This window comes from Pseudochaenichthys georgianus, chromosome 24 (assembly GCF_902827115.2).
Source record: "Pseudochaenichthys georgianus chromosome 24, fPseGeo1.2, whole genome shotgun sequence".
In the NCBI taxonomy this organism is placed as follows: Eukaryota; Metazoa; Chordata; class Actinopteri; order Perciformes; family Channichthyidae; genus Pseudochaenichthys; species Pseudochaenichthys georgianus.
The window spans coordinates 4,160,632-4,168,647 of NC_047526.1; positions in this window are offsets into that span (position 1 = coordinate 4,160,632).

The following is an 8,016-nucleotide window of genomic DNA, read 5'->3' on the forward strand; positions in this document are numbered from 1 at the left end:
ATATTCTGAAAGCCAAGACTTTGTTTGTTTAAAATCAAACAAAACACCCGAACCCTGAAAAAAATTGTTGTTTACGTAAATCCACGTTTATTCTGAAATGAGCCGTTGCGACTTCCGACTGATTTTGATAGAGCGGGTCACATAATATGAAAAGCTGAGAGTCCACAGATTATATTGGTATACATGTCATCCCTGTGCGATCAAAACTCACCGTTCTGTATGGTACATTGTACCTTGGAAATCAATAGCGGGTAAACTTTACCCGTTGGCGGATATAGGTATACAGCGACCTCTGGCGGTTCTAGTGTTAAAGAGCCTGTTGCTGTTTATTTATAGCTTTGAATTCTTTAAAACCAATATTATCTTCTTAAACTTGTATGGTAGTCAGGAGCATCACTTTCTAATGTGTATTGATATATTTAGAGGGAGGGGATCTAAAGTAATGCTTTAAAATTCAGATTAGATTCATTTCTTCATTCACCATTTTCTTAAATTCATGGTAGTTTCAGTAATCCCATGGTAATTGAGGACACAAACTATCTAAATGACTAATGTCATCTTTATGGCTTTCAGAAAGGACAGGAGACCGACAGGTGACTATCAAAGGACTAGCAGCAGCAGCAGCAGCATATGATGATGATGATGATTATGTTAAATGTGTTGTTTTAGGAATATCCATTGCAAATAAATGGAATTCAATAAACATTGAATAGCATATCATGCAGTTTGTCTGTGCCTTTTCCTCCGTGTTGTCATGGTTTGCTGTGCTGCCTCCTAGTCGCCACCATGGTTTGCTGTGCTGCCTGGGGATGCTCAAATCGCTCCGAGAAAGGAGTACGAATGTACGGCTTCCCCACTGACACAGAGCGGAGGAAAAAATGGCAGGCTCAAGTCAGCAGGAGCAATTTCAAGACCAACAGCAACAAAATATGTGATGTAATTATATACAAACACTGCATTTGCACTGTTTCACAAAACGAAAAGCACACCATTGGGAAAGCTTAATGTTTTGTTTAATACAAAAAAACAGGGAAAGGCTTGAAAAACACAGAGTTGAGACTCAGGGTGCAGGGTGAGGGTCTCAGTGCAGGTATTCAGGCTCCATTGAATCCCCCTCTGGTTCTTGTGCTGAAAGAGGGAGTAACAGACAGGAGAAAGGGTTATACACACCTATATAGCACCTATTGGATGGGAAATTGCCTTGGGGAGATAAGGTGTTTACTTATATAAAACAGTAGTATTAAACTTACCTTGTGTTTTCACTCTCACTTAAGTCCCTCTCCCTTTGCCATCAATCCAAAATCAGCTGTGCTGTAACATTATACAGACAGGTAATAATCAACATAATCACAAGGACACAATATGGCTCTGCTAAAAACACTCACTCTTACACGCACCAAAGTTATATTTATCTAATATTTAACTCCCTCCACCCCCGTATACAATCCCGTTTAGAAGCCTCTCTTCTCTAATTCAACACGTTGGACGAAATGACATTAAGAGAACGGAATTTACAATTAAAAGGCTGTTCAACGTGTGTTGCTAACTTGATTCGGTATCCTAGCTTAATCTGTTATCTGTAAACGTTCCCTAAATCTACTAATTTAGGGATAATCCACTGACATCCTTTAATACACATGTTAATTTGAATCAGATGTACTGATAATATCCGCAATATAAATCTTTAAACTTCTTCTTACCTTTAAAAGTCCGTCACGAACGGTCTATTATGCTGCAACTCTACAGCTCTGCTAGCATTGGCGCTAACTTCCGGGGAACGATTGAGAGGCTCCATGATCCGCCATTGCTGTAAAAAAGTGGTCCATTGGAGTGAACGGAGATGACGTAACGCTCAGTCTATATGGCGCTGGTAGTACCCATAGAGTCCTGTAGAGGGTGGAGCCTGTGAGAGATATAACACTCCAAATGCTAATATTAGTATTTGTCTGCCTGATGTTAAGTAGCAGTAGTTTGCTAACATGTTTGACTAATCAAGTTCTTTAACCATAATGTGAGACGAATAAAGGTACTTCTCTTTCAAGGTACAGTTGAAATGATTGTACTTTTGAGTGTGATGAGTTAAAGGACCCCTATTAGACTCCTATCTTATGATCCCTGTGTTTCTCGCCCACAACCCCCCACTGAAACGTCTCTATTAGACTCTGTTGTTTACTTCTGTAGCATAGTGACATCACTATGTAACACTTGCGCTTCTATTGAATAGCGCTCCAACACATTGTACGTGATAGGCTAGGGGGTGGGATATTTCTAAGCAGTTGACCAGTCACATCAGAGCTGGCCAGCTATCCAATCAGAGCAGACTGGGTTTTGGTTTCAGACAGAGGGTGAAAAGAGGCAGTATGTGAACAATTTAAAAAAAAATAGCATTTGATGTCTGTTATACATAAATATGTGTCCCCGTTGTGTAAGGAAACTCAGACCGTTTCAGAGAATACAACCCTCTCTCTTTTCCTCCTAACCCAAATCTCTAAAAACGGGGTTAACGGAGCTGATCCAGATTTGCTGTGTCATGACGTCATTATTAAAATGTGGGCTGGCTTTACGCCCAGTAGGGATGTTAAGATTGACCAATTCACATCGGTGCACCGGCATAAACGCTCAAGATGCGAGTGCACCGGTTGAAAGAGTGCACATCGGCTACAGTTTGGGTTGAACTCGCGCGGTGCATCGATTGTAGTGTCTTTGCATCGGTAAACAAATGATTCATTCATATAATATCCTCTCATCCTGTCAGCACTCCGCAGAGACGATCTTTGATCTTTGTTTCGCACTACGGAGGCCGAGAGTCTCAGTTATCAACACACATGGAAGTCGAGGAGAAAGAGAAACACAGCGCACAGAAAAATACCTACAAATCAAACGTTTGGCAACACTTCGGATTTTTCAAGAAAGACGGTCAACTTGAAAAATCGCTCGCAAATTGTAAACGATGCCGAGCCGCTTTAAAGTACACAAGTAGTAAGAGGAACTTAGCGACGCACATAAAGAGGCGACATGGGGTCTGCGGCTGAAAAGTGAAACCTGAAAGTTAGACATATGAGTTAAATCACTCAGAGAGGTGTTCTGTCAGAGTGTGGTGTTTAGTTTACAGCAGCCTGTGACTGCCAATAATAGTTTAAATGTCTTCCTTACTGTAAGCAGTTATGAAATACCTGTTTGTGAAAGGTTATTTGTATTTTATATTGTTCATATAGAAACCACTGCTTTCTGCTCACTGGTGAGTTAGCCTATGCATGAGTGTTAAGTATGGGGTTATTCCCTATCTTTATTCAAGAGCGTGGTCTTTAAATTTGAGAGCATACTTTATTGATTTTACGTTCAGATTATGTATTTCTTTCCCTCAAACCCTCTCCTTCCAGCTTAAAACCTTCTCCTCGCAGGCTGTTTCTGTGCACTCATGAAATGTCTGCTCTCAGATTTCTGCTGTGCGCGCTTGGATATTTTGTGCAACAACCCTGTCAAAATCCCTCAACCAATAGGAGGCCTGGTTTCCTTGCGGGTGCGTTCACTTTACTTATGGTGCGTTCGCTTTACTTATGGTTTATAAACTACCGCCTTCCACAGCTTTATGTACTTCACTTGTTTAATTTTTTTTGTGGGGGGGGGGGGGGGGGGGGGGGGGTAAGCATAGTTAGTATATATTTATAAAATGGACAAGTCAAATCAAGCAATCTGATGTTTCTTAGCCGTGATATAATGAGCGTATATCCCGGCCGGGTATAATTGTAGTTACTTTTCACAAGTCAGTATCCCTCCGCGTCTGAGAAAAGCTACAACCGTTACATTACGTCCGTTACGAAACTAACTAACTAACAAAGCTTAAGATGGAAACATTTAAGGTTAACTTCGACCTCCGGGGTGGCCTTACTATGGAGGAGTGGATTGAGAAGTGCCTATCTCCAGAAAAAAAAGCACCTAAACGACGACAATGCTGTCTGTCTAATGTGTTCGCTAGCTGTTATTGTTGTTGCATAGCAACCACCTCGCACTATGTTCTATTTCATCCCTACTGACTGCCAGAGGCGGTGCTTTAGCACTGGATATGTCCATCGCACGCATGCACAGTTCGAGTACCTAACAACAACAAAATTACCTGTGACCCACATGACGACGGCTATATAGGCTGGCGTCATTAGTGGATCGGCTCCTTTTCACCTTCTCGCTTCGCGAGAGTACCGCGGCTACATTCTTGTAGCTTGATCTGAGGGATTTCTCTGCAAGCAGCTGGCCGCGTGCAGCTTCGCGACTGACAGTCGGAGCTACGGGTTGTTAACGCGTCCTCCAGGAGCTGTGGTCGGCTGTGCGCTGTGCAGAGCCTCGATGGACAGGTTTGTGTCAACTTGTTGCTGGTGATGGCTGTGTCCACGCACCCTCTCCCAGTCAAGTTGTCCTGATTGCTGTCTTATTTTTTGTTTGGCTTAGACTTTCTGGTGACGACAGTGTTCCCGCTTCCTCTCCCATAAAAGGTGCCCTTATTATGCTCTTTTGAATGTTCTGCTTGTGGCGTTGTGCCCGAGCTATCATTAGTATTTGAGTCCCAGCTTTAGCTGCGTCTCTCATTCAATTTAGTATGGAAAGCCCAGAGTGTCATATTTTGCCCGTTTTTTGTTTAGATGCAGAGAGTAAGGTAAGTACTGGCCATAGTTACTACTGTAACTACGGTCCTAGGCCATGTAAGCACTGGCCATGGTTACTACTGTGACCATGGCCTACGGTTCTATGTGGGCTGTTCTATTCCATAAAAGGTAATTATCTGGTCTTAACATTTGTGTTTTGGCTTGGTCGCTTGATTGTTAGCAGCAGCCGCTTGGCTAACATCTTGCATATACTGTTAAGCATAATTATTTAACTCAGCCGGTGAGGGCAGGGCTCTTGCTCCCGCTCCCGGTAACATAGGGTTTTGATTGCAGTAGCGCTATATCGGTGTATTTACTGCTCCTAGTACTAGACTCCTAGCACTAGGATGATATGCAGAGAGCAATCTTCACTGTGTGTGCTGTGTGTGCTGTGTGCTCTGCATGCGTGGCCATTAAAGAGGATCTCATCCTCCCAATATTATATTATCTAGTGTGCAGCCGTTGGCTGACACTTCTAGGCACCGGCCACAGTTACTACTGTAACTACGGTTCTAAGCCGTGTAAGTACTGGCCAGAGTTACTACTGTAACTACGGTTCTAAGCCGTGTAAGTACTGGCCATGGTTACTGTTGTAACTACGGCTCTGTGCTGTTCTCTTCTTTTGAAGCTAGTTATCTGGTCTTAGACATGTGTGTTATTTGACTTGATCTCGCTTGATTGTTAACAGCAGCCGCTTAGCTAACTTCTTGCGTGTACTGTTAAGCTTCTTTATTTTACCAAGCTAGGTGAAGGCAGTGCTCTCGCTCCCACTCCCTCTGCCGGTAACGCGGGTGTAGCTACATCCCTTTTTCTGTTCAGCGAGTAGCAGCACCGCTCTGCTCTTCCCGTTCAGCAGGTAGCTGGTGAAGGCTGTGTTCCCGCACCCTCTCCCGGTTATGCTGCATCTGGCATTCGTCTCTAACTCAACCAGTGAAGGCTGTGTTCCCGCTCCTGGTAGGCGCTGAACTGCCTTGTTTTTCCGTTAAGCAGGTAGCTGGTGAAGGCTGTGTTCCCGCTCCCGGTCACGCTGCATCTGGCATTCGTCTCCAACTCAGCCGGCAGTGTTCTCGCCCCCGCTCCTGGTAGACACTAAACTGCCGTGTATATTAATCCAGCCAGGTGAAGGCAGTGCTCTCGCTCCCTCTGCCGGTAATGTGGGTGTAATTACATCCCTCTTTCTGTTCGGCGAGTAGCAGCAACGCTCTACTCTTTCCATTAAGCAGGTAGCTGGTGAAGGCTGTGTTCCCGCACCCGCTCCCGGCTACGCTGCATCTGGCTACCTACAGAATGGCTCATTCATGTAGCGCCTGTATGGCTTCTCTTGAGCCCGAGGACGGCCATGACCGCTGCCCCTCTTGCCTCGGCCTCGAGCATCTAAGGGAGGTTCTCACGGTAAACGCCTGCATAAACTGTAGCTGCATGCCTCGGGCGCTCAGAGTGGCTAGAATCACTGAGGTGGAACATCTGGCAGCTGCCAACAGACACCTCTCCTTGTCACATCCTCCTCCAGATCAGCAGCCGTTCCTGGCGACTTGAGGGAGCGATGGCTATGGCTGCTCCCCCCAATAGGAGGACTAGAAACAGGCTGTCCTCTAAAGTGGATCAGCTAGCTGCCAATATGGGCATGATGAAGTCGCTCCTCTTGGCCCTTCAGCCTGGATCCAGTATAGGGGCTGCTAGCGTGCCGCCTGCCCCTCCTTCGGTTGATGCACCTCTGTTGAGGATGCCTTGTCGCTAACGGCTTCGGCTAACCTCCTTAATGAAGAGATGGAGGACGAGGTCCCGCTCGAGGAGGCTTCCCTCTGCTCTGCTCAGGGTTCTCTGCAGGGCGTGGAGGACGACTCCATGGCGGCCATTATTCGTACGGCCCTGGCGCACTTGCAGATTCCGGTTCCGCAGGCCGACTTGGCTCAGGCTAGCGCTTTCTTCAGGCGTAGCCCTGCCCCTGTCCCCTCACCGTTCCTCTTTTAGAGGAGTACCTGAGGGAGCTCCATGCATGCTGGAGGGGCACCAGGGCCCTCTGCCACGCCGGCGCTGACGCCCGGGCCTTGGCTGCCATGCAGGATCCAGCGAGGGTGTGGCTGGGTGGCATGCCACCCATTGAGCCTGCCATCGCCTCCCTGACTCTGGCTCCTGACGAGGCTCTAAGTTCTGAGGTCAGGTGCCCTCGGCCTTAGTGCAGGGTCACAGACGGGCTGCTCTTTAGGGCCTAAGACGCAGCGGCACGCATGGGTCGTATCGGGAACTCCCTCTCCATTCTAATGCTGGCTGTCTCCACCTCTCTGCAGCAGGCTCCAGCCGAGCCTTCTTGCTGGGCCTCAGTGATGCATCACTGCATGCCTTTGCCCTAATGGCTACGGAATTGGGACAAGTTATGCCCTTTCTGGTACAGACTCGTCGCCAGGTTTGGCTGGCCCAGTCACCACTAACGGGGACATGTAGGAGAGTCCTCCGTAGCGTGCCAGTCGAGCAAGGGGAGCTGTTTGGGTCAGCTGCCCTGGAGGCACTGGAGCATGCTGCCCAAGCTAGGCAGACCAGGCAGCAGCTCTCGGGTCTTCGCAGACCTGTGCCCACTCCCAGCAGGCCCAAGGGCCGCTCTAGCAGCCGCAACCGCCTCCCAATGACTTTCGTGCCCCAAGTCGCCTGCCTTCCAGGTGGCCTCGTGCCTCAGAGCCTTACCAGCTCCACGGACCGGGGAGCTAGGCCCTGAAGTCCCGGGGCCAGTCGTCGGCTGCTTTCCCAGCAGCAGCTCAGTTACTGGGCTGTCTGTACTTCCGGCCGTGGGTGGTTTTCACCTTAACCCAGGGGTACGAACCGCAGTTCCGGCCTCTTGCCTTCGGTTGGGCCAAAATGACAGTCGTCAGCGATCCGGCAGAGGCCCTAGCTCTGGCCCAAGAGTTGTCCGTCCTTCTGTCCAAGGAAGCATTCGAGCCAGTATACCCTCGGCGTACTTTCTCGTGAGCAAGAAAGTCGGCGGATTTCGCTTGATCTTGGGCCTCAGAGGAAGGTGCTGCCATTCTATATGCTGACCACAGCACATGCACAGGTGGAGTGGTTCTCAACCGTGGACTTGAGGGATGCCTACTTCCACGTGGGCCGGGCAAGATGGTGCCTTATATGCAGTTCCTCCGGCCCTTGGGCAGACTGACGGCTGCCTCGGCTGCTGGGCCCTTAGGCCCGCTGTCGTTGCGCCCCATGCAGATGTGGCTGAACGGCCTTCACTTGGACGCCAAGTGGCACAGTCATAGGAAAGTCAGGGTGTCGCAGGAATATTTGTTTCTCCGAATCGAAGGGGGGAAATATAAAAGCATTGTACACAATTTAAACCAATCAATGGTGTGTAATTAACAAGGATAATCTGGTGTTTTTGAGTTGATGA